This window comes from Coenobita brevimanus, chromosome 102 (genome assembly GCF_032717465.1).
Source record: "Coenobita brevimanus isolate Jiangsu-jjx chromosome 102, ASM3271746v2, whole genome shotgun sequence".
Lineage (NCBI taxonomy): Eukaryota > Metazoa > Arthropoda > Malacostraca > Decapoda > Coenobitidae > Coenobita > Coenobita brevimanus.
This window is the reverse complement of record NC_137055.1, coordinates 31896173-31924102: the sequence shown is the minus strand read 5'-3', so window position 1 is coordinate 31924102 and position 27930 is coordinate 31896173. Positions and strand designations below refer to the sequence as shown.

The 27930-nt window shown below is 43.7% G+C and overlaps 1 protein-coding gene across 1 annotated transcript in view; it reads left to right on the top strand.

Annotated features, from left to right (window-relative positions):
• Window positions 1-27930, top strand: part of LOC145415449 (uncharacterized) — a 41853-nt gene that overhangs the window by 627 nt on the left and 13296 nt on the right. The window lies entirely within an intron of this gene.

The window sequence follows — 27930 nt, the reverse complement described above, 5'->3', positions numbered from 1 at the left end:
GTGCCTGTCATCCATTTGTTCTTATACTATTCTCACATTATGGATGACATGAACACCACTAGATAAAGAATATATAAAATCTTTACACTGTCATATTTCAGGAGCACGTTGAGTTTTTAAGAGAGAAAGCATTTCAAAATCAATAATTTCTGTCCACTTGTGCATATCCCATACGAAACTGTAAAGATCTGTAGTTTTACATAAAGTATTGTCTCGGGTTAATGAAACATAAACATCGAGCACCAAAAATTCGAAGAACATGAATTTTTTGGACCACCTTGATTTATCTATCTATATATCCATCTATCTATCTATATTATCTATCTATCTATCTATCTATATCTATCTATCTATCTATCTATATATATATATATATATATATATATATATATATATATATATATATATATATATATATACAGTACATACATACAGGCATGCCCCAATATGGGACGCATCGATAACCGACAACTCGCTATACCAAAACAACAGAAACTGGGGAACAATTCCAAAATCGGAGCAGCCGTTGATTCGCTAGTCCGAACACTCCGACGCTTCGTAGGTTTGAATCGAGTGCGTCCGAAAGCGGCTGTGGTGGTGCGTGCGGTTCTCCCCGTCCTCCCTCCATCCCTGTCCCCTCACCCTCTCCCACATTCGCTCATCTCCCGAGAGAGAGAGAGAGAGAGAGAGTGTGTGTGTGTGTGTGTGTGTGTGTGTGTGTGTGTGTGTGTGTGTGTGTGTGTGTGTGTGTGTGTGTGTGTGTGCGTGCGTGCGTGAGAGAGAGAGAGAGAGAGAGAGAGAGAGAGAGAGAGAGAGAGAGAGAGAGAGAGAGAGAGAGACTAGGGAGTTGAAGGATAGTTTAGCTGTCCTGTCTCCCTCCCCATCCCCCCACCCTTCCCCTCACAGGCTTTTCTGCTTCCCCAGTCCCCCCACCCAAGCATAGTACGCTGCCTGCCTGTTGCCATGACCGCATCTCAACACTGCACGTCCCACTACCATACCTTCCTGCATGTTATGTTTGATGTCTCATTTTATAGCAATAGTAATTAATATGGTAGGTGGCGGCGCTCACCATCCACTCACTGAATGTAGTGCTGCTTTGGGTGAGGGGTGTCTGCCCTTTCCTCTCTTCCATCCTTCCTCTTCTGTCTTTCTTTTCTTCACTCATTCCTTTTTCTTCTGCCTATGGGTGACTTTACACTCCCTCTTCTTTCTTTCCTTCATTCTTTCATCTTCCTTCTGCCTATGGGTAATTCTACACTGAGAGACAAGCCAAATGGTTTCCTGTACACCAGGAAATCATTTATTACGCTGGATGATAACCATATAACCAAATTATGGCACCTGGTGGTTTAATGGGTAATTAAGGTGCTCCTGTAGGACTGAGCCTGTGTAGGTTTATATCCAAGTGTTGGTTGGGGTTTATTGTTCACGTAATGCCACTCTGGGATGTGTGAGGCTGGTCACTCATCTTAAATGTCAGGATCGACTTGCCTAGCCCCAGGTTCCTACGCCCCTCATGGGGAGACATAGGATTGGATGATGGATGGATGGAAATTGTTTATGAATATAATAACATTACCTATGGTGTTTCTGTGTCACTCTCTCTTGATTAAAGTATATGACAGTTTGGGTCTGCGTCTGGAACGCATCTCTGGCTTTCCTTCAGCTTACTGACTTAACACTCCCACAGGTACACAACACTGTCGGATATCGGTGGATGCTTTATATATATATATATATATATATATATATATATATATATATATATATATATAGTGTGGTTGGTGGGGGCACCCATCATCCACTCACTCAGTATAGTGGCTCTCTATTTCAGGGTGGCTCTTTACAGCCATGCAACGCTTAGCGTCCACGATATATTCTGCAAATAGGACGTTACGTGATCTGGACGTTAACTGCCCACCGTAAATTATGCACTGTATACTGTATACCAGGGTTCTTCAGTTACTTTGTCTGAAGGTCCAGTTACACACACTTCCTGTATACCTGAGGTCCAGATTTAAAAAAAAAAAAATACCGGTACACACAGTGTGTCAAAACCTGATGTACTAACTTTAGGTGATTCTTGGCCTAACTTTAAAGGGGAAAATCAGCATGGGACCATTTGTTAACTGATAAGGAGCTATATTTACTGATAGCTTTGTGAGTAAATTATGAGGGAGACCATTTTGTCTTCAAGGTCAACAACAAATGTAGCTCCGAAATGGTTGAGCCTTCGACCCATTTGGATAGATTTTTTTTTTTTTTTTTTTTTTACACAAAACTGACCAAGGCTCTAAAGTCAGTTCATTAAGTGCTGGGATACACTTTATAATATTATTAATGTAGTAAAACGTATGCAAGTGATCTAGTTGATTGCAGGAAAATGCATAATTGCTATTTTAAACTATAATGACTCGGTGTACTGTATTTGGAAATACACCACCACATCACTTTTGTACTGTCCACCCATAACCAGTCCAGAAGTTCAATATCTTTCTGTCAACCCATCATTTGAACAAGATAATGACAACAATCACTGGGTACTTGCTGCAACTTGCTACATAGTATTGACACGGAAAAGAATTATCACGGAGATGACATGGGATATAGTTTGATGAAACTCACTTTATTTCAAGGAATGTGATCACCAGGAGTAGTTGGAAAATTAATAGTCTCTGTTAGACAGTAGTCTCACTCATCTGTCTCTTAACCACGAAGTTTAATTTTCAATGTCATGTATTTTATAAAGAAAACAGTATATACAGTAATACCCGTGTCCTAAGACATTACTGCAAGAGTTTAACCCGCCCCGTCCCGACGACGTATGGGTACGTCACCACGATTTGCATTTGCCAGTCCCGGCGACGTACCAGTACGTCGTGCAATTGCAATGTACCTAATTTGCACAATTTTCAATTTTCGCACGTGATTTTTCGTATGTATACACCGGACACCTTCCTCTATTCCTGTACAAGATACCAAGCAGGGACAATGCCTTACACTGCATAACCTCCCCCCTCCCCCCCTCACGCCATTGTCTTGGCAAAGGACCTGTTACCAGTGACCTGGCTAGTAAAGTTATTCAGGGCCAGAGTGATTCCCCAATCGATGACAATGTGGAGGACAATGTTTACATAGCATTAGAAGAAGAAACAGCCAGAAATAATGATCAGGTAGTGTGGCAAAAATAGGTCAGGTATGGTGATTAGTTAGTGAGTGAAACAATGCTTATAATGCCTTTATTACTGCTTGAAAACCAATATACTGTCATACTACATATACATTCGTACCAAGTAAATAAATAAATACCGTTTATGAGTGGATGAAATAGTTACCCTCCCATAGAACTCGTTTTCTTTGGTGCCAGCATGTTAGAAAACCCACTCAGGTAAGGAGGAACTCCTACCTGGATTGGGCACTTTAAACCTCAGGTGAGCGATTTCTCTATGAATTTTCGATGTTTCTCACCAAAAGCGAAGGTTTTAGCCAAAAAAAAAAAAATCGAAAATACCTCGGGACTGGGGGATGTCGGAGGTGCGGAAAACCTCGGGACGTGACGGGTTAACATACTACAAATAGATCTATCTATCTATCTATTGCCAGACGCCTCAATCCCGTTTGGGGTGGCCACAAACAAATCGCCTCCAAGTCGCCCTGTCCCCCGCCATCTCATTGCCCTGCTTCCAACTCACCCCCCCCCTCTCTCATATACCTCTCCACCCCATCCCTCCATCTCATCCTCGGCCTCCCCCTCCCTCTTCCCCCATCCACCTCACTCACATACACTCTCTTCGTCAGTCTTTCACCCTCCATCCTCTCCACATGGCCAAACCACCTCAGTGTGTTCCTCATAACGCTTCCTATCACATCCACATCAACACCACAACGCTCCTTTATATCCTCATTCGTCAGCCTGTCTCTCCATGTGACTCCACAGGCTCCTCTTAAATAACTCATTTCCACTGCTCTCACTCTTGACTTGTGTCCTTCCAACAACGTCCAAGCTTCACTTCCATACGTTAGAGTTGGTATCACAATACTGTCATGTAGTAACTTTTTCACTTCCTTGCTCACTTCCCTGTTTTTTATCACTGCTTTCAAAGAACCAGCAACCTTTCTTCCCTGCTGTACCCTTTCAAGCACTTCACCCTCCAAACCTCCATCCTTACTCATCACACTACCCAAGTACTTAAACATACTCACATTTTCCAATTCCTCACCATCCAACCTCGCTGTACATTCACTGACTTCACCTCTCTCAAAGACCATCACTTTACTCTTCCCTACATTCACCTTTAGATTCCGTTTCTTACACACTCTCCCAAACTCATCCACCAAGCCTTGCAGCTCCCCTTCGTCTTCACTTAGCAACACAGTATCATCTGCAAACAACAGTACAGGGAGTTTCCAAACACTACCCTCTGTCACCAGGGCCACTCCAACATCCACTACCTTACCTTGTACCTCTTTTATTACCCCATCCATGTACAGATTGAACAACCATGAAGACATGACACATCCCTGTTTCAACCCAACTTTCAAAGAGAAAAATTCACTTAGTTCACCATCCACACGCACTGCAGCCTTCGCACCATCGTACATACTTTTCACAGCATTCAACAACTTCCCATCTACTCCATATATTCTTAACACTTTCCACAATCTTTGTCTATCCACCCTGTCATATGCTTTCTCCAAATCCATGAAAGCCGCATACAACTTCTTTCCCTTCTCTAGAAACTTTTCCACTAAAGATCTAAGAATGAATATCTGATCTACACAACCTCTTCCCTTCCTAAAACCTCCCTGTTCTTCTCCAACTAATTTCTCTGTTATTTCTCTAACTCTGTCAATAAGTATCCTACCATACACTTTTCCTATTATACTAAGAAGACAAATGCCCCTATGATTACCACACACTTCTTTTTCCCCTTTTCCTTTGTACAAGGGAATAATTATACCTGACTTCCAATCCTCCGGGACTCTACCTTCCTCCCAGGCCAATCTGCACATCTTCCACATCCATTCTACTACTATCACTCCTCCATGCTTCAGCATTTCACCACACACTCCATCAATTCCTAGGGCTTTCCCCGATTTAACTTTCTTCATTGCTTCCACAACTTCTATCCTACTGATTTTTTCCTGTCTTCTCACCTCCCTCCTTCTCCCAGCCATTCCCCAGCCACTTATACTCGCATTACTTCCATCCTCTACGTTCAACAATTCCTTAAAGTGTTCTCTCTATCTGCTCACTTTTCTCCCTTCTCCACTAGTAATCTACCATTTTTATCTTTCACTCCCCTGCTAACTTCACTTTCACCCCTTCTTACTCTTTTCACCTCTTTCCAGAACATTTTCTTACAGTCCCTCCACTTTACACTCAAATTCCTTCCAAATTCCTCATCCACTCTCTTCTTACTCTCTCTTACTAATCTTTTCACCCCTCTCTTTCTTTCTACATATACGAGTAATTCTCTCATCCGCCTCTCAACTTCTTCCACGCCCCTATTTCTCATCCATTCATTGTATGCTTTCTTCTTTTGTGCCACAGCCTGTTTCACCTCTTCAGTCCACCACGCTGTTCCTTGCACCCCCTTCCGTCTTCTCTTCCTTCCACACACCACATCACATGCTGCACATATTTCTTCTGTAAATATCCTACACACACCTTCCATGTCTCCCATCTGCTCCAATTCATATTTGCCCAATCGTTCCTCCACTTCTCTCTTATACTCTGCCTTTTTCTCATCCTCTTGTAACCTTTCCACTCTCCTTGCAACTACTCCTTCCTCTCGTCTTTCCCTTCTTCTATTTCTCCATTCTAATTGGACCTTGATTCTGGCCACCACCAAGTAGTGGTCAGAAAGTCCACTCCCCCAACCTCTATAAACTCTTGCATCCATTATACATCTTCGCATCCTTTCATCCACACACACATAATCAATCATTGCCTTCCTTTCATTCAGTTCACCACCCACCCTTCTCATCACTCGCCATGTATACCTGTGGATCATTTTATGCCTGAAGAGGGTATTGGCTATCACCAACCCCCTCCCAGCACAAATGTCCACTAACGCACTGCCATTCTCATCTATCTCAGCAGGCACACCCCACTCACCAACTATTCCATCCACCTTCACGTTCCCAACTTTACCATTCATATCACCAATCAAAAACACTCTCTCATTCCTTCCAAACTTTTCTATGCACACTTCTACATTTGTCCAGAACTCTTCTCTCACTCTTCTAGCACGATCTTGCGTTGGCGCATACACACCAACTAATGTCATTTGATATAAAAAAAAATTCTTTCGTAAATCTGAAATGCTTAGTTTCTTGGATATGAACTAGATTCTGTATATTCAAAGAAGGTAGTCACTGGGGTCCACACCAGTGCTCGTCGCGGTCAGGATTTGGACCGCAGTCCGCCATTTGAGTACCGCTGCTGTATACAGTACTGTATCTGGTTGGGCGGCTGACTGGCCTCTCTGGCCACACGCTGGTAACGGACGCTAACTCACCAGCTGAGCCAGTGGTTCTTAACCTATGGGTCGCGACCCAAATTTGGGTCGCCAAGCCATTTGGAGTGGGTCGCCAAGAGACAAATATATTACTGATATTATTAATGTTGTATACTATTATTTTTTTAACATATTACCGTACTTGTCGATACTTCACACTTTACTTTCTCTCTCTCTCTCTCTCTCTCTCTCCTACAGTAGGCAATTGCATTTGGCTTAAAAAAAAGATTATTACCATGCACACAACTGGGAGTAGCGTACCGATACTGTACATTTTATATTTTAAAACTTAACCGTTTTCATTTCGGAGGAATGATGCCCAGCTCATGGCTTACGTACGGTACCGACGTCCAGAAGACATGGAAGAGGAATTTCTGTTCTGTTGGCCATTACACACAACCACAACCAGAGAAGATATTTTCAGTACTGTGGACTCATTCTTCAAGGAAGAAGGGCTTCAGTGGAATCAGTGTTTTATGTCTGTTGTGATTGTGCACCAGCAATCCTGAGAGTACGTCATGGCTTCATTGCTAGAGTTAAAGAAGAAATCAGTTCGTGTTGATTGTTCACTGTCTCCTTGACCGTGAGAATCTTGCTTCTCAGGGGTTGTCACCTGAGTTACAGAAAGTGAAGCAGGAAGTCATCCAGGTAGTCAGTTTCATTAATCTAGGGCTGTACCCTCCAGGATCGTCGGTCGGATGTGTTTTGATTTTGGTTCAGAACATGTACACGTGTTGTACCACTCTGAAGTTAGGTGGCTGTCACGAGGAAGGGTGCTCCAACGGTTGCCTGAAATGCGGAACGAGACTGAGATATTTCGAGCAAAAAAGAATCATTCACTGGCCCCAAAGATTCCCGTATTCAAAGTAGGTGATGCAAATGGCTTATCTTGCAGATATCTTTGCTGAGATTAACGCCTTGAACATTTCAACACAAGGTCACGCTCAGACATTAGTTGGGCTGTCAGAGAAGGTAACTGCATTCAAGGGGAAACTGAAGCTGTGGAAGAGTAAAACTGAGACTGGGAAGACTGTCGTTCCATCTTTGAGTGAATTTCTGGAAGACGAAAAATTTTCTCTCACCCAGGTCCAAAGCATCATTGTGGAACATATCTCCAGACTAATCGAAGAGTTTTTCACTACATTCCTGAGAATGTGATGAAATATGCCTGGGTAAGAAATCCCTTCAGCATTGAAGCTGAAGACTGACCTGACGAGATTTCGAACATCAGCTACCTCCAGGAGCAGCTCATCGAGGTTCAGAATGATGAAACACTTCGTTATGATTTCAGGAAACAAAACGAATCACTGAGCTCATTCTGGATCAGAGTTTACAAAGAAAAGAAAATTCTTGGAGGTGAAGCCCTGAAAACACTCCCCTTTGCTACAACTCATCTGTGTGAGACAGGATTTTCTGCACTCACAAAGTACAGAAACGTCTACAACCAGATCATGACATAAGATGCAGTCTGTCATTTAAATCACCCCGGTTTGAGAAGCTGATTGAAACTTTTCAGTGCCAGGAATCTCACTGATTATAGTACTTTATGTCTCAGACAACATCCAAAATAGTGACTCTCTCCTTAATGGTCAGAGTAAATAGGTGTATCATGAACATGAATGAATTATTTTGATTTTCTGATCTTTGATTTATTTTTTTCCTGCCAAAATGTGTTGATATTTTAGTTCTTAGGAAGTACATATAATAACAATGAAATTTATTTATTATGATATCAATAAAATTTTGAAATATTACTTTGGTTTTAGTCACATGATATGACACATACATTTGTTTCAGTTCTGGTGCAGAGTAAGTTTACGAGGGTTTGGGTTCCCATATAGACCATCTTATGGATTTTGGGTCGCCAAGAGAAAAGGTTAAGAACCACTGAGCTGAGCAAAAATGGCCATCAGCCTCCCTACCAAGTGGTCAAAGTCACTCAGCCCGCCTCTTGAGGTTCGCACAGGTTAAGGAACCTAACCCGCCATTTTTTTTTTTTTTTTGTCCGACTCTGGACATAGGCTTCTCAGCCTGCTCTCAAGGCCCAGTAGTCCTCCTACATCCCAAACACCTCTACATGTCACCACTTCGGCGCTAACACCCACCATCCATATTGAATACATGCTAGGTCTGTCTCATACAGGACTGGTTTATTGGTATTGGCGGGAGTATTTTTACGACATGTAGGCGGGTCTTCTGGTAGATCAGTAAAGTCTGATTTTATGAAATTCAAATCCTTAAACTGTTCCCTGCCCCAGCGGGGATTTGAACCTGCTTTCGGTAGGACTGCAAGCCACCTCTCTACCCCCTAGGCCACCACCTCCCCCTAAGAAAAATGGCCTATATAAACAGGTATATGATATATACTGTAATGTATATTACTTTTAAAGTACAGTACAATATGAAAAGCCCAAATTAATACAATAATACAATATGAAATGTGATGTAAATCTGATGCAAGCATACGCAATAACACTCAAAAGTGGCAGTAAACATGCGACTAGTGACTGCTACCTTTGGCTGGTGATGACACAGTTATATGGTAAACTTTTTACTGCTTGTCTGTAAACAGTTTACTGCTTTTTGGTATATTTTTTACTGATTTAATGTAAGTAGCGAAAAAAACAAAATATAAAGACATATGAACGTTATTGCAGTGTATCTGCTTAAGTTAGGCGTTTTGTATGACTAGAGGTGTAATTGCTTTGTTTTGGGATGCTGGCTGGCTGTCTCACAGGAACACTGCTTTGCGCCCGCATACATTTGCTATGTTCCATTCTTCAGATTTTTTTGTTTAATGGGTCCCTGGATGTTAAACAAAACGGACTTTGTGCGGTAGGACGTTACACGGCACATGACCTATATTGAGTGACAAGCCAAATGATTTCCTGTAAACCAGGAAATTTATTTAATACGCAGGGCGGTAACCTTATAACCAACCAACAAGTGTTCCCCATGTGTCAACAAGTGTGTGTGTGGAGGATTAGTGCTCCTTCCCTCCCCAGAAAACAATTAACTAAAAATGAAAACAAGAAACCTTGGACCAGGACAGACAAACAGGTGACGGCCAAGGACTAAACAAAGGACATGGTACGGATTCCAACATGGAATGTAAGGGACGCGAATGATGAAGTGAAAAAGAGAGATTGTGCAGGGGTACAGTCAACAAGAGTTCCACCTGGACCACCTAGTCGCGGGATATGGCTAACGTGGCACAGCGCGTGTGTGTGTGTTCGTGTGTACATGCCCGAGAAGTTTTCGAATCATCAAGCTTCATTCTCTTTGCCGTATTATATTATTATATGGTCATTATATTATGCTGTGATATTGGCTAATAAATACTGTGTGATTGGGATAACGAGCTGTGCGCTATGCTATTTATAAAGTCTGATTTATATAAAATAATTCTTCTCTTATCTTGTAGCACGAACCAGGATACAGGTTGTGGTTCAGAAACATCGCGCCATTTATAGGTGAACTTGCTCACTGTTTCTGAACCACAAGTCAACCTGTATCGTGGTTCACGCTACAAGATACAAGAATTTATATAAATCAGACTTTATAAATAGCATAGTGCACAGCTCATTATACCAATCACACAGTATTTATTAGCCAATATAACAGCATAATGCAATGACCATATAATAATATAATACGGGAAAGAGGATGAAGCTTGATGATTCGATAAATTCTCCGGCATGTACACACAAACACATACACACGCACTTGTGCCACGTTAGCCATATCATGCGACTAGGTGGTCCACGTGAAACTCTCGTTGACTGTACACTCATGATTACTAATCTCTGACCAGGGACGCGTGGTGGGCAGTGTTATGACCACACACGAGCCACGCATTCGAACACAGCCTCCGCACTAGTGGGCAGGGCAAAGAACTGTAACCAGGTGATCTGATGCGTGCTACTCCTCATATCATTGATATTACCATATTCTTATGGTTACTCCTCCATAATAAAATAATCTGTGTTTATTGACAGGGGCCGACATATCTTCAATCAGTCTACAATTTAGCAGTTTCCAAGAAGTAAAAGAAATATGTGCCACTATATGTGGGTATTGGCATCATATATACCATAATAATTATTTATGAATTAACGGCATTAACTGGCACACATTTTGACCAGAGGGGACATGCAGCTAAGACGTCACGTAGGAATAGGGCAACCATTCCCAGTGGATGGCAACGGCATAGATATAAATAAGACTAGATGCCGCATCGCCCATTCTTCAGTACAGCGGCAATGCGTCTGTGCGGCCGCCATGTTGGAGAGGTCAAGCATGTAACAGTGTTATTTTTTCTTTTTTTAGAGCGAATTCGGACTATGAAAATGAATGTTGTTGTGGTGGAGGTGGTGATGGTGGTTATTGTTGTGGTGGTGGTGATGGTGGTTATTGTAGTGGTAGTGGTGGTTGTTGCTGTGGTGGTGATGGTGGTTTTTGTTGTTGTTATTGTGTTGGTGGTGATGGTGGTTTTTGTTGTTGTGGTGGTGGTGGTTATTGTGTTGGTGGTGGTGGTGGTTGTTGTGTTAATTGTGGTGGTTGTTGTGTTAATTGTGGTGGTTGTTGTGTTAATGGTGGTGGTTGTTGTGTTAATGGTGGTTGTTGTTGTGTTAGTGGTGGTTGTTGTGGTGGTGGTTGTTGTTGAGATGGTGGTTATAATGGTGGCTTTTGTGGTGGTGATTGTGGTTGTTGCTGTTGTGGTGGTTGTGGTTGTTGTTGTTGTGGTGGTTGTGGTGGTTGTTGTGGTGGTGGTTGTTGTTGAGATGGTGGTTATAATGGTGGCTTTTGTGGTGGTGATTGTGGTTGTTGCTGTTGTGGTGGTTGTGGTGGTGGTGGCGGTGGATGTTGTAGTTGTTGTGGTGGTGGTTGTTGTGGTGGTGGTTGTTGTGGTGGTCATTGTTGTGATGGTGGTTATAGTTGTTGGTGCTGTTGGTGTTGTTGAGGTGGTGGTTGTGGTGATGGTGGTGGTGGTGGTTGTTGTGGTGATGTTTTTTTATGGTTGTTGTTGTTCCTGTTGTTGTTGTGGTGGTGGTGGTGGTTGTTCTTGTGGTGGTGGTGGTTGTGGTTGTGTTGGTTGTTGTTGTTGTCGTTGTTATTGTGGTGGTGGTGGTTGTGTTGGTGGTTGTTGCATTGGTGGTGGTGGTGGTTGTTGGTGTGGTGGTTGTTGGTGTGGTGGTTGTTGGCGTTGTTGCTGTTGTCATGGTGGTGGTGGTGGTGGTGGTTGTTCTTGTTGTGGTGGTGGTTGTAGTTGTTGGTTGTTGTTGTTGTTATGGTGGTGGTTATTGTTGTGGTGATTGTTGTGGTTGTTGTTGTTGTGGTTGTTGTTGTTGTGGTTGTTGTTGTTGTGGTTGTTGTTGTTGTGGTTGTTGTTGTTGTGGTTGTTGTTGTTGTGGTTGTTGTTGTGGTTGTTGTTGTGGTTGTTGTTGTTGTTGTGGTTGTTGTTGTTGTGGTTGTTGTTGTTGTGGTTGTTGTTGTTGTGGTTGTTGTTGTTGTGGTTGTTGTTGTTGTGGTTGTTGTTGTTGTGGTTGTTGTTGTTGTGGTTGTTGTTGTTGTGGTTGTTGTTGTTGTGGTGGTTGTTGCTGTGGTGGTTGTTGCTGTGGTGGTTGTTGCTGTGGTGGTTGTTGCTGTGGTGGTTGTTGTTGTGGTGGTTGTTGTTGTGGTGGTTGTTGTTGTTGTGGTTGTTGTTGTTGTGGTTGTTGTTGTTGTGGTTGTTGTTGTTGTGGTTGTTGTTGTTGTGGTTGTTGTTGTTGTGGTTGTTGTTGTTGTGGTTGTTGTTGTTGTGGTTGTTGTTGTTGTGGTTGTTGTTGTTGTGGTTGTTGTTGTTGTGGTTGTTGTTGTTGTGGTTGTGGTTGTTGTGGTTGTGGTTGTTGTGGTTGTGGTTGTTGTGGTTGTGGTTGTTGTGGTTGTTGTTGTTGTGGTTGTTGTTGTTGTGGTTGTTGTTATTGTGGTTGTTGTTGTGGTTGTTGTTGTGGTTGTTATTGTGGTTGTTGTTGTGATGGTTGTTGTTGTGATGGTTGTTGTTGTGATGGTGGTGGTTGTTGTGGTGGTGGTTGTTGTTGTGGTGGTGGTTATTGTTGTGGTGATTGTTGTTGTGGTTGTTGCTGTGGTGGTTATTGTTGTGGTTGTTGTGATGGTGGTTGTTGTGATGGTGGTTGTTGTGATGGTGGTTGTTGTTGTGATGGTGGTTGTTGTGGTGGTGGGTGTTGTAGTGATGGTGGTTGTTGTGATGGTGGTGGTTGTTTTTGTGGTTGTTGTTGTGGTGGTGGTCATTGTTGTGGTGGTTGTTTTGATGGTGGTGGTGGTGATTGTTGTTGTGGTGGTGGTTGTTGTTGTTGTGGTGGTTTTTGTTGTGGTGGAGGTTGTTGTGGTGGTGGTGGTTGTAATGATGGTGGTCGTTGTGGTGGTGGTGGTATTTGCTGTAGTTGTTGTGGTGGTGGTGGTTGATGTGCTGGTGATTGTGGTGATGGTGGTGATTGTTGTTGTGATGGTGGTGGGGTGGTGGTTGTTTTTGTGATGGTGGTTGTTGTTGTGGTGGTGGTGATTGTTGTTGTGGTGGTGATTGTTTTTGTTGTGATTGTTGTTATTGTGGTGGATGTGGATGTTGCTGTTGTGGTGGTGGTGGTGGTGGATGTGGTGCAGGTGGTAGTGGTTGTTGTTGTTGTGGTGGTGGCTGTTATGGTGGTAGCTGTTGTTCTGGTTGTAATGGTTGTGGTTCCTGGTTCACCTGAAACATGAACTCGGTGGACTGCAGGCTTAAATTTCCCTTCTGCAACCCACCATCCTCCATTCGGGGGATAGGGAAGCAGCTGAGGGGCGTTTGCATAACCAGACAGTTGAGCCGCTCATTCTATCGGTGTCACCATAGATATATTCCGACGCTTTCTACACCCAAAAGCAGCACAGTGCTGTTGCATTTCTACTGTAGGTAAATAGTCGTCAACTCTGATCATTGTCGGGAACACGATATCGTCTGCCTCGACCGTTCGAAGATGGCGGCCGCGCAGACGCATCTACAGTAGTGTCATATGGCATCTAGTCTTATTTATATCTATGGGCAACGGGGCCTGTTATCACTAGAAAAAAACATGCAGCTCAAAATAGTAGTAATAGAAAATTTCTGTCAATGATATAAGTATTATAAAGCATTCTTCCTTAGAATATGTCGCGTGAATGCCGGCTGCTGTTGCAATCGTGGATATTTCTCTGCTGTCACCACTCGGTTAAAGGCTCGCCTCAAGAAATAGGTCAGTGAAATAATAAACAGATTAATAAAACAGTGTATGAAATTCAGATATCACACACTCTTTATAGAGTAAAAATAAGCTATGACCAAATTTGTCTATTTCTTACCATGCATATATTACTTGAGAAAGTAATATAATATGTGAAACAAAAGTGCTTCAGTGATGCTTAGAAAATTGTTCACTGAAGCACTAAACCTTTCTGAAACGACGGTAGAGTGTGTCTGACTGTGTAGCCTACGCCTGGCCACGACTTTGGCTAACTCGGTGGTCAGAGATTAGCGATCACAAGTGTACTTGAGGGTGTAAAAGTGAATATATGTGGATTAACTGAGACTAAATGAAGAGGTAAGAGCGTGAAAGAGTGGGAGTATGGATGGGATTATGCATAGCTGAAAGAGAGGAAAACAGGGTGTATGTATTATTGTGTGCAAGAGATGGAAGGAGAATATCTAAAAGTGTAGATAAGTTGGTTCAAGGACTATGTAAGACTGAAAGTGGGAATACAAACATGGGAGAGTGTGTGTGTGTATATGCCAATGTAAGATCGTGGAAGCAGACTAAAAGAAGAGTTCTGGACAAAAGTGGAACCATGAATTGAAAAGTTTGAGAGGAATGGGAGGGTGTTTTTGACTGAAGATTTCAATGGAAAAGTAGGAAATGTGAAGGTGGTTGGAGTAGTTGGTGAGTGGGTTGTGCCTGCAGAAGTGGATGAGAATGGCAGTGCTCTAGTGGACATTTATGAAGGGAGGGGGTTGGTGATAGCAAATACCCTATTTAGGCACAATATCATACACAGGCATAAGTGGTGAGCAATGAGAAGGGTGGGTGGCGAAGTGAATGAATGGAAGGCAATGATTGATTAAGTGTGTGTGGATGAGAGAATGAGAAGGTATGTAACGCAATAGAATGAAGAACATACAGGGGTTGGGGGAGTGGTCTTTCTTTCCACCACTTGGTGGTGGTGAAAGTCAAGACACAGTGCAATGGAGGAATAGGAGGAGGGAAGGACAGGGGGGAGTAGTCCATACAAGGAGGGTAGAAAGGTTGCAAGAGGACGGAAATAAGCAAGAAGAGGAGTTATTCGGTAAATATGATTTGGAACAGATGGGAGAGGTGGAGGGTGTGTGCAAGATATTCACAGAAGAAATTTGTGCAGCATGGGAGATGGTGTGTGAGATGAAGAGAAGACGGAAGGGGGTGCAATGAACAGCATGGTGAAATGAAGATATGAGACAAGCTGATGCTCAAATGAAGACGGCATATAGTGAGTGGATGGAAAGCAGAGGCATAGAGGAAGTTGAGAGACGGAAGAGAGATTTATATGTAGAGAGGAAGAGAGAGGCAAAAAGATTAATAAGAGATAGTGATAAGAGAGTGGATGAGGAATTTGAAAAGAATTTGAGTGTAAAGTGGAGGGAATAGTAAGAAAATATTTGGAAAGAGGAAAATAGAGTTAGACAGGGTGATAATAAAGTTAGTTGGGGAGAAAGATAACGATGGCAAACTGATAGTTGAGAAGGAAAAAAAAGTGAGAAGATGGAGAGAACACTTTAACCCGCGGCATCCCATCGACGTACTTCCACGTCCTCACGTTTTGTCACGGCTAATCCTGTCGACGTACTTCAACGTCCTGCAATTGCAAGGTTCATAATTTCCACAATTTTCAAAATTCGCGCGAGATTTTCGTTTCGCCCGGGTACCCAAGCCTCCCCTATCTGCCGCCAGGCGGGCAGCGTCCTAGACCCTGCGTGACCCGCGCTTGCCCTTGTCTCGGTCACTCACCTGCTAGCAGTGACCCAGGTCAGACATGGCGCGGAAAGGTCTCTCAGACGAGGAAATCGCATCCGTCCTGGAAGCCTTCACTGGAGACAGTGATTCTCCACTCGATGATGATGTGGTGGATCGCAATTACGTCCAGCCAGAGGAAGAAATAAGTAGCAGTGATGAGGAGGTCCCTTCGCCCCGAAAAACGCGGTATGTGACATACCGTAAGGCAAGGGAAGGCCAGCCTGCTCCCCAACCACGTGCACAGCTATCTCTCCATCCCGAATCTGATGAGGACGAGGATGAGGACGATGAGGATGACGGAGGCCTAGGACGTGATATCACCGCGTGGTTGGGAAAAGAGAAAATATCACCACGAGGATCAGAAGGTGGGGCGAGACGACACATAAGGTATGGTGAAAGTACTTTGTCCGGGGAAGTGGCAAGTGGTGTGGTGGGATTGCTGGGAGAAAGGGAAAGTGTTGTGGCGGCAGCACGGGGTGAAAGTGAGAGTGGTGTGGGGGTAGTGCGGGGTGAAGGGACAAGTGGTGTGAGGGAGGCAGCACGAGCACGTGGTGCTCGTAGGCCTAGGGGAGAGGAGGTTGAGTCACTCCCCAGCACTTCTTTCGCCCCTGAATATTCCCAAATTTCCTCCCCACAGCCCCAGGATGTGGGGAAAGAAAAGAAAGGGAAGGGAAAGGGTAAAGGAAAAGGGAGAGGGAAGAGAAGTGAGAGTGATGAGAGGCGCCGCTCTCCACCTCCCCAACCTCCCCCACCACCCTCACCTCCCCACCCTGACGAAGGGGACGATGGTGACGTGGCTGGAGACGGTGGTGTCACGTGGAACTGGGAAGATGGGAGTAATTTTACTCCCATCATTCACCCTTTCACTGAGGAGTGGCGGTCAGGTTGCACGGCTCCAGGTGTAAATGCAGGTTCGTCACGGTTGGATTTTTTCAACTTGTTCTTTGGTGAGGCGTTTGTGGGGCGCATAGTTGAACAAACTAATATTTTTTCACAATCACAGCGCCATGAAAGTGAACGTTTGGGAACCACGAGCAGGCATTCCCAACAGTATGACTATCCCGTGACTATTTCAGAGATGTTCCTATTTTTGGCCCTGGTTATCTTGATGGGTGTGGTAAGGAAAAACCAAATTCCTGCCTACTGGACAACTGACCCAATCATCCTCACACCTTTCTTTGGAAAGGTGATGGGTCGTAACCGATTTCAGTATATTCTCGGCCGCCTCCACTTTTTTGATGCAGATGATCCAGCCAATGCAAATAACACCGATAAAATGAGGAGAATTAGGCTGGTATTTGATCATTTACGGGAAATGTTCCGCTCCTCATTTTATCCCTACAGAGACCTCGTCATAGACGAGAGTCTTGTGTTTTGGAGAGGCAATATTTCCTTTAGGCAGTACATACCCAGCAAGAGACACCGTTTCGGGTTCAAGATCTTTGTTATGTGTGACTGTAAGACTGGTTATGTGCAAGACATAGTCTTGTACACGGGCGCACAGACAGATATAATAGAAGATCGGAGTATAGGACTCTCTGGGGCCGTGGTGAAGACAATGATAGAAGAGTACCTTCATCGTGGTCATGTGTTGTACCTGGACAACTGGTACACTAGCCCTCTTCTCGCTAGGTTCCTCCACCAACACGACACTGGAGTCTGTGGTACAGTCAAGAGAAACCGTCGCCATATGGTCAAGATATGGAGGAAACTTGACAAGAACGAGGTGGTTTTCTTCCAGGCCAATAACATCCTTGCAACCCTGTGGAGCCACAACAGGGAAGTTTGCCTCCTATCAACTGTTCACAACCCCCTGATGCACCACACAGACTCCGTGGATCACCGTAGCGAGAGGAGGCGCAACGTATGGAAACCAGAGTCTGTACTTGCCTATAATCTGAACATGAGGCAAGTTGATCAGTCAGACTCGATGATTTCAAGTGTTGACTGTGCCAGGACCACGATGAAGTGGTACAAGAAACTCTTTTTCCACTTGCTCGACATCACGGTCCTGAACGCCCACTACCTGCACGCAATGACCACCGGAGTATCCGAGACCTTTGAGGGGTTTGTGAGGGAGCTGGCACGTGAAATAATCGCCAAGCATGCCCAGGACAGACCCACACACCGCACCCGCACCCCCATGGCTGCTCAGACTCCCTTACGTCTTGCAGGACGCCACTATCCCAGCGCAATCCCTTCCGAACCAAACCGTCGTAAACCCCAGCGTCGCTGCCATGTACGTAGGCACTCGACAGTCAGACCATCCACTCAGAGAAAAGACACAAGATACGAGTGTGTCGAGTGCAATGTTGCGTTGTGCCTTCAGCCTTGTTTCAAGGAGTATCATAATTTCCTACACTACTGAAACTGTGTGGGAAGGCGAAATGACGCTCATGATAATGGTAAGGCCAGTCAGTAGGTGCTAAGTCAAATATAACGTTGAAACGGGTGTTATTTTTTCAGAAAAGTAATGTATAAGTTGAGAATTAGTGTAAGTGGAAAGAATTGTTATCAAAACTACACCCACTGTGTAAATCTGGTCAGTAAATATGTGATAGCAAGGAAATAAAGTGGAAACGGGTGTAATGTTAGCATGAATAAAACGTATAAGTTGAACATTACTGTAAGTTGTCATAATTGATGACACGAGTACACCCACATTCTGGTCAGTAAGTATGTGATAGGAATTATATACAGTGGAAGATGTTGTAATGTTAGTAGTAAGGTATTTTATAAGTTGATTACTAGTGTAAGATGAAACAAATGATATCGCGATAACACTCCCTGTGTAAGTACGCGCAAATATGACGCTCAGTTCCATCGTAAGTTCAGAAATGATGTGATATCAATTATATCAAGTGTAAACATGTGCAATGTTAGTGGAGAATTATTATATAAGTACAAAAATAGGTTGTAAGTTGAAATAGTTGTCATAGCGACTTCACCGTGTGTGTTATTATGTGCTATTATTACGCTATATATTTACATAAGGCCTGAAATAATCTCAAAACAGTTCTATAAAGTTGAAAAGTGTATAATAATATTAGAAAAGTATTATGTAAGTAGAAAAAGCACAATACGAGTTGAAACAACAGTCACAGCGAGTTCACTCACTACGTAAATAAGCGCTAACATTACGCTAAATGATATCAAAAGGCCTGTGAATACGTAAAAACAGTTCAATAAAATGTAAAATGGTATAATGTTATTGTCGAAGTATTATGTAAGTAAAAAAAAAATATATGTATCATGATTTTAGAATGTTAGCGATTCATCGTGACCAAGTTGGCTGATTTTGCTCGTTTCGCACGATGGTACAATGCTTATTTCTGCTCTATTTTTGTATAAAATCCAATATACTCTTTTATCACATGTTTTTATGTTTGTAATAAATTCATTTCTACTTACTTTCATTGGTTTCCCAGACTTATAATACCATAGAAAACGTTTGAGGCTCAGACCGCCTAGGGAGAACACGGGGCCAGGTGGGACCAAGGCATACCTGGTTAAGCTAATTAGAGACCCCGGGGACCAATTTCTTTGCCACCGACCATTGTTTCTGACCAAAAGCGAAAGTTTAAGCAAAAAAAAAAAAAAGGTCGAAAAATGGTCGGGATTGGGGGGTACCAGTGGTCGAAAAGTGGTCGGGACGGGGCGGGTTAAGGAACTGGAAAACTTAGCGAATGAAAGTAATGCGAGCATAAGTGGCTGGGAAATGGCTGGGAGAAGGAAGGAGGTGAGAAGGGAGGAAGAGATCAGTAGGATGGAAGTATTGGAGCAATGAAGAAAGTCAAAATGGGGAAAGCACTAGGAATTCATGGAGTGCGTGGTTAAATGATGATGCATGGGGGAGAGATAGTGGTAGAATTGATATGGAAGATGTTCAGATTGGCCTGGGATGAAGGTAGAGTTCCAGAGGATTGAAAATCAGGAATAATTATTCCCATGTACAAAGGAAAAGGGGAAAAAGAAGTGTGTAGTAATCATAGGGACCTATGATTATATGAGGCGCTACGCTAAAGTTCCAGTAATTTGACTATTGTAGGAAAATAAGTTACCTTACCTCCTAGTTCTCAAGTGGTCCCCTTGGTCATGTATACAGTGGTCCCAGCGTCTTTTCCTCAGGTCCATGCATCCCTGGAAAGCTTCAGGTGTGATGGTCTTGAGCACCACCTGCAATTCTGTCTGGATCTCTTCAATCGAGTCAAATAGACGCCCTTTCAGTGGTAATTTTAGCTTGGGAAACAGCAAAAAGTCGCAGGGGACAAGGTCAGGTGAATAGGGTGGGTGGGGAACGACTACCATGTTCGCGGAAGCCAGGAACTGCTGGACAAAAAATTGTTGTGTGGATGGGGGCGTTGTCATGATGCATGACCCAGTCCTTGTTCTTCCACTGTTCTGGAAGTTTGGGGCAGATGCTTTCCCTCAGACGCTGCAAAATTTGCAGTAAAACTTTCTGCTGACAGGTTGACCGGGTGGGATGAATTCCATGTGAATAATTCCTTGGACATCAAAGAAAACGATAAACATCGACTTGACATTGCTGCACCTTTGCAAAATCGCCAGACCACCTACACACCACATTACAATAGCAAGCATAGCTCAACAACACGTCAGCTCACAGACACGGCCGAGGCCACACTGGCGCACAAGTTTTTTTTTTTTATGTAAGGAAGAAGGAACCAAAGCCAACGAGCCCACAAAACTGTTCCTTCCAAGAGAAAAACAAAATACAAGAGAGAGACAAATTCAAGATCCGATCATTTCGAGATGCCTGGACACACTGCCTTTGAAAGACTGGAGATCATAGGAAGCAGGAAATACAGACAGAGGGAGACAGTCCCAAAGTTGACCTGTTGCATAAATGAAGGACTGGGAATAACGGTTAACTTTTGCATTAGAGAGTTGGACAGAAAAGGGATGAGAGTTTGCTGCTAGACAGGTGCTATGCGCCCGTCGTAGAGGTGGAGGAATGCATGCAGACAGTTCAGAGGAGCAGTGACCATTGAAGTAGCGATAGAAAAGAGATAAAGATGCAACAGTGCGGTGAAGAGACAGATGTTTAAGGGAGTCAGTAAGAAGAGGCAAAAAGCCTTTGACTCCATCCTATTGAGAAGAGCTGTATGTGGGGAGCCTCCCCACACATGAGAGTTGTACTCCACGCAGGGGCAGATAAAACCTCTGTATAGAGTCAACAACTGTGCAGGGGTAAAGAAGGAACGGAGTCAGCTTAGCACACCCAATCTCTTAGAAGCTGATTTTACAAGAGATGTAATATGATCTTTCCAAGATAAGTCCTGAGTAAACGAACTCCCAAGCATGTTCAAGGATGATGCAGGATTAAGCAGAATATTATTAAACATTAGTGGGTATACCTGTTGAAGTTGTTGTCAGGTTGATAGGTGCAAAAACTGAGTCTTTGATGCATTAAAAACAACCAGATTATTTTTACCCCAGTTAGAGATACGAGCAAAGTCAGACATTAGGTGTGCCATAGCCTCATCCCTTTTTTGTTGAAGTAACTGCTGAGATGGACGTTGTGGGAATCGAATGGAAAGGTGAAGGGTGGAGTCATCAGCGTATGAGCGGATAGGGTTAGATGTACAGCTTAGAAAGTCACTGATGAATAAAAGGAAGAGAGTTGGTGATAGCACAGAGCCCTGAGGAACACCACTGTTAGATCTAGGAGAAGAACAATGGCCGTCTACAACAGCGGCTATAGAACGACCAGAAAGGAAGCTATAGATGAAGGCACAGATAGAAGGATAGAAACAGTAAGAGAGCAGTTTGGAAATTAAAGATTTATGCCAGACTCGATCGAAAGCCTTTGAGATGTCAAGTGCAATGGCAAAGCTTTCGCCAAAGTCCCGAAAGGACGATGACCAGGAGTCTGCAGGTAGGTGAGAAGATCGCCTGTGGAGCATCCCTGACGGAACCCATACTGACGATCAGAAAGAAGGTTGTGATAAGAAAGATGCTTTACAATTTTTCTATCAAGAATAGACTCGAAAACTTTTGAGATACAGGATGTTAAAGCAATTGGACGATAGTTAGAGGGTTGGGAATGGTCACCTTTCTTTGGGACTGGCTGAATGAAAGCAAACTTCCAGCAAGAAGGAAAGGTACAAGTTGATAGACAAAGGCGAAAGAGTTTGCCTAGGCAGGGTGTAAGCACAGAAGCACAGCTCTTGAGAACAACTGAAGGGACTCCATCAGGTCCATATGCCTTATTAATATTTAGGCCTGTGATGGCAGAAAATACATCAGCTGAAGAAATTTTAATGTCAGCGATGAGGAAGTCAGAGGGGGGAAGTGATGCAGGAACAGCACCGGAATCGTCTAAGGTGGTATTGGAGGAGAAAGTCTGAGCGAAGAGATCTGTGCTATCAGTAGAAGAAATAGCTACAGAGCCATCAAAGTAGAAAAGAGGAGGGAAGGATGATGATAATAAAGTTGTTAGAAAGGTTTTTGGCAAGGTGCCAGAGGGAGCAGGAAGAATTCGAGTTAGAGAGTTGAGAGCATTAAGTACGGATGAAATGATTTTCAGCAGAACGAAGACCAGACTTAACACGATTCCGGGCAGAAACGTATAAAAAATGTGATTCAGGGGTGGGTTGGCTCCGGTACCTTTTATAGGCCCTCTCCTTGTTGCGGACAGCATTAGAACAAGCGTGATTAAACCAAGGCTTTCATGCATTAGTCAAAGGATATGAGAAAGGAATGTATGCTTCCGTGCCCAAGAAAATAACTTCCGTAACGCTCAAGGCACACCCAGATGGCTCCCGGCCATGGAAGCAACAATCATTGCAGTGAAAATCAAAGAAATACTGCCTGAGGGCCTCCCAATCTGCAGCTCCAAAGTACCACTAGACGACGTTTCTTTGGAGGGTCCACAGGCCGTACCGAAGTGATAGGACAGGTTAAGGTGATGAGGTTGTGATCGGAGGAGCCTAACGGAGAGAAAAGATTAACAGAGTAAGCAGAAGGATTAGTTGTAAGGAAGAGGTCAAGTACGTTGGAGCTCTCTCCAAGGCAGTCAGGGATACGGGTAGGGTGCTGTATAGTCAGCCAAAAAAGTCGTGTCATCGTTCCGAACCCCGTAAATATTCGAACAGATAAGTCGAAGCAGCAGGGACAGCTTCACAAGTCTGGCAACTGTGTCAGACCAGACGGTGGTGGCGGTGGGTGGTTTGGGGTGCCATGTATTACTGTCGGGTGGAAATTGTTGGGAATAACATACTGGGTAATGGGGTTTAGTAAACTTTTTTCACTTACGTCACTAAATGTCTACAGTACATATGCAGCATCATGAGTTTACATGTAATCAGAATATGCTGCAGTTTCATATACGTGGGTTGTCATGTCCAATTCATCTTTGATATTTGGAATTCTACAGAGGACGGAATAACGGTGAAATACGTTTCATAACGAGTGTTTGGAATTTAATGAAACGTCACGATTATGATAATATAAAACAGCCTTTATTAGTGATAACTAGAATCTCCCCTCTATTTCCCTTCGTCCAGTATAGATAACTTAATGACTGTGAAGTTATGACTATATGCTGGTGGGTGTATATCTTGGTTTCATCACCTTGCGTAACACCTGTGGCTAGGTTTCCCCATAGATATAAGTAAGACTAGATGCCGCATCGGCCATTCTTCAGTACAGCAGCGGTGCGTCTGTGCGGCCGCCTTCTTGGAGCGGTCAAACATTTAATAGTGGGGCTTGTTTTAGAGTGAATTCAGACTATGAAAGTGTATGTTGTCGTGGAGGAGGTGGTGATGGTCGTTATTCTTGTGGTAGTGGTGATAGTGGTTATTGTTGTGGTGGTGGTGATGGTGGTTTTTGTAGTGGTGGTGGTGATGGTGGTTTTTGTTGTGGTGGTGGTAATGGCGGTTTTTGTTGTGGTGGTGGTGATGGTGGTTTTGTTGTGGTGGTGGTGATGATGATTTTTGTTGTGGTGGTGGCGGTTGTTGCTGTTGTGGTGATGGTGGTTTTTGTTGTTGTGGTGCTGATAGTGATGGTGGTTTTTGGTGTTGTTGTGATGGTGGTGATGATGGTGGTTTTTGGTGTGATGGTGGTGGTGGTGGTGGTGGTTTTTGTTGTTGTGGTGGTAGTGGTGGATATTTTGTTGGCAGTGGTGGTTGTTGTGTTGATGGTGGTTGTTGTGTTGATGGTGGTTGTTGTGGTGGTTGTTGTTGTGCTGATGGTGGTCGTTATTGTGGTTGTTGTTGTTGTTGTGATGATGGTTATAATGGTGGCTGTTGTGGTTGTTGTGGTGATGGTGGTGGTTGTTGTTGTGATGGTGGTTGTGGTGATGGTGGTGGTTGGTGTTGTTATAGAGCTTGTTGTTGTTGTCGTGGTAATTGTTGTTGTTGTGGTTGTGATTGTTGTGGTGGTTGTGATTGTTGTGGTGGTGGATGTGGTGGTGATGGTTGTGGTGGTGAATGTGGTGGTGGTGGTTGTGGTTGTGGTGGTGGTGGTTGTTATTGTGGTGGTGGTGGTAGTTGTTATGGTTGTTGTTGTTGTTGTTGTTGTGGTGGTGGTGGTGATGGTGGTTGTTGTTGTTGTGGTGGTGGTGGTGATGGTGGTTGTTGTTGTGGTGGTGGTGTTGGTTGCTGTTGTTATGGTTGTTATTGTTGTTGTTGTTGTTGTGGTGGTGGTGGTGGTGGTGGTCGTGGTGGTGGTTGTTATGGTGGTGGTGGTGGCTGTTGTTCTTATGGTGGTGGTTGTTGCTGTATGGTGGTGGTGGTGGTGGTTGCTGTATGGTGGTGGTGGTGGTTGCTGTATGGTGGTGGTGGTGGTGGTGGTTGCTGTATGGTGGTGGTGGTGGTGGTTGCTGTATGGTGGTGGTGGTGGTGGTTGCTGTATGGTGGTGGTGGTGGTTGTTGCTGTATGGTGGTGGTGGTGGTTGTTGTTGTTGTTGTTTTTGTAGTGGTGGTGGTGGCTGTTGTTGTGGTGGTGATTGTTGTTGTTGTGGTGGTGATTGTTGTTGTTGTGGTGGTAATTGTTGTTGTTGTTTTGGTGGTGGTGGTGGTTGTTATTGTGGTTGTTGTTATGGTGGTGGTGTGGTGGTTGTTATGGTGGTGGTGTGGTGGTTGTTATGGTGGTGGTAGTGGTGGTGGTTGTTGTTGTGGTGGTGGTGGTGGTTGTTATGGTTGTTGTTTTTGTTGTTGTTGTTGTGTTGGTGGTGGTGGTGGTGGTGGTTGCTGTTGTTGTTGTGGTGGTGGTGGTTGTTGTGGTTGTTGTTGTTGTGGTGGTGGTGGTGGTTGTTGTGGTTGTTGTTTTTGTTGTTGTTGTGTTGGTGGTGGTGGTGGTGGTGGTGGTTGCTGTTGTTGTTGTGGTGGTGGTGATTGTTGTTATGGTGATGGTGGTGGTTGTTGTTGTTATGGTGATGGTGGTGGTTGTTGATATGGTGGTAGTGGTGGTGGTGGTTGTTGTTATGGTGGTGGTGGTTATTGTTATGGTGGTGGTGGTGGTGGTGGTTGTTGTTATGGTGGTGGTGGTGGTGGTGGTGGTTGTTGTTATGGTGGTGGTGGTGGTGGTTATTGTTATGGTGGTGGTGGTGGTGGTGGTTGTTATTGTTATGGTGGTGGTGGTGGTGGTTGTTATTGTTGTTGTGGTGATGGTGGTGGTTGTTGTTATGGTGGTGGTGGTGGTGGTTGTTATTGTTGTTGTGGTGATGGTGGTGGTTGTTGTTATGGTGGTGGTGGTGGTGGTTGTTATTGTTATGGTGGTGGTGGTGGTGGTTGTTATTGTTGTTGTTGTGGTGGTGGTGGTTGTTGTTATGGTGGTGGTGGTGGTGGTTGTTGTTATGGTGGTGGTGGTGGTGGTTGTTACTGTTATGGTGGTGGTGGTGGTGGTTGTTATTGTTGTTGTTGTGGTGGTGGTGGTTGTTATGGTGGTGGTGGTGGTGGTGGTTGTTGTTGTTATGGTGGTGGTTGTTGTTGTTGTTGTTACTGTGGTGGTGGTGGTGGTTGTTGTTACTGTGGTGGTGGTTGTTGTTGTTGTTATTGTAGTGGTGGTGGTGACTGTTGTGGCGATGGTTGCTGTTGTTGTGGTGGTGGCAGATGTGTTGACGGTTGTTGCAGTTGTGGTTGTTGTTGTGGTGGTGGTGGTGTTGCTATGGTGGTGGTTGTTGTGATGGTGGTGGTGGTGGTGATTGTTGTTGTGGTAGTGATTATTCTTGTGATGGTGGTGCTTCAGGGGGTAGTGGTTGTGGTGATGGTGGTGGTTGTTGTCGTGATGGTGAAGGTTGTGGTGGCGGTTGTTATGGTGGCGGCTGTTGTTGTGGTGGTAATGGTTGTGGTTCCTGGTTCATCTGAAAAGTGAACTCGGTGGACTGCAGGTTTAAATTTCCTTTCTGGAACCCACCATCCTCCTTTCGGGGGATAGGGAAGCAGCTGAGGGACGTTTGCATAATCAGAGACTTGAGCCGCTCATGCTATCGGTGTCACTATAGATATATTCCGACGCTTTCTACACCCAAAAGCAGCACAGTGCTGCTGCATTGCTAGGTAAATGGTGGTCAACTTGGACCATCGTCAGGAACACGACATCGTCTGCCTCGAACGTTGCAAGATGGCGGCCCGGCAGACGCATCTAAAGTAGTGTCATGCGGCATCTAGACTTATTTATATTAATAGGTTTCCCTTACCCGTTTACCAAAACACTAACCACTTGTTGAATGCTTTTCTCGTTATTACTGTGAAGGCACCGCATGTCTCTGCCACACAAAACATGGTTTATAATTATACAGTACATCCTGCCATGTTCAGAAGGTAAACATACAGTAAAAACACAGCTTTCTGTCCTTTATTCCAATGTCATATGGCTAGTTGATACCCGGCAGAGGGGGTGTGGGAGGAAAGTGGGGAGGAGGCGGGGTTGCACCTCGTCGCTTCATTTGTTTGATTGGCTTCACGATCTAGGCATTATTTCTGGCTGACGATATATTTACTTATTTGTAGGTATGAAATCAGGTGTAATATCACATTTAGCACCTTTACTCTGAGGTGTAATGCTAGACTACACTGCCAACAACAACTACAGCACACACATACTTCATTACCCCACCTCCACCCCCAAACAACTCACCCCCATCACAGTCTGGTCTGACACAGTTGCCAGACTTGTGAAGCTATCCCTTCTGCTTCGATTTATCTCTTCGAATATTTGCGGGGTTCGGAACGAAGACACGACTTTTTTGGCTGACTATACAAGCTGCTATAGGTCATTAAGGATAGAAAAGGTGTAGGCTTGTTAACCAGGTGAATCAGTGAAAGGAGAGGAGAGCCAAAGGTGGTGGCGAACATTGAAATCTCCTAGAATGGAGATTTCAGAGAAAGGAGAAATGGATAGAATGTGTTCCATCGTAGAAGATAGTCAAAGAATTTTTGATGGTCAGTAGAATTAGGAGATAAGTAAACAGCACAGATATATTTAGTCAGAGAATGACAGGAAAGCTGAAGCCAGAGTGTAGAGAATTCAGAAGAATCGAGTTCAGGAACACGAGAGCAAGATAAGTTGCTGCTGACTCCTCCTAGCAGCAAAAGGCAAAACTGCAAACGGTTGGCTCCCTCTGTTCAAATTACTGGCACTTTTGGGTAGCATCTCGTATACACACACACACACACACACACACACACACACACACACACACACACACACACACACACAAATATATATATATATATATATATATATATATATATATAGATAGATATATATATAGATATATATATATATATATATAGATAGATAGATATATAGATATATATATATATATAGATAGATATAGATATATATATATATAGATAGATAGATAGATAGATAGATAGATAGATATAGATAGATAGATAGATTGACAGATAGATAGACAGATAGGTAAGCCTTTTAAAGTAAGAGAAAAAAAGCAACCTCTCCTTTTGGGATAACGAACAGAATTCAGACTCTATGTAATGCTGACTGTGACACTGACGAGTTGAATGATAGAGTAACAAAAGTGCTAAGAGAATCAGTGAAGGTAGTGGGGAATGTTGATACAACCAAAGCCAACAAGTACTCAATAATGACACTCAAGCTCATAAAAAGAAGACAGGAGATGAAGGTAAAAAATAATGAAAGATGAAAGAGAAAGAGCGGAATTAAATAATTCTATCAACAGGAGACAGAGAGAAGAAAAATGAAAGAGAAACATGGATCAACTCAAAGAATCCACCAAAAAAGGGAGAAGTCTGAAAAAGGTCCGAAGTAAAATGGCACTTGGAATGCAACAAAATATATCATTGAAAGATAAAAAAGGTGAAGTCACTGAATGAAAAGATGGGACGGCGAAGAAAGCT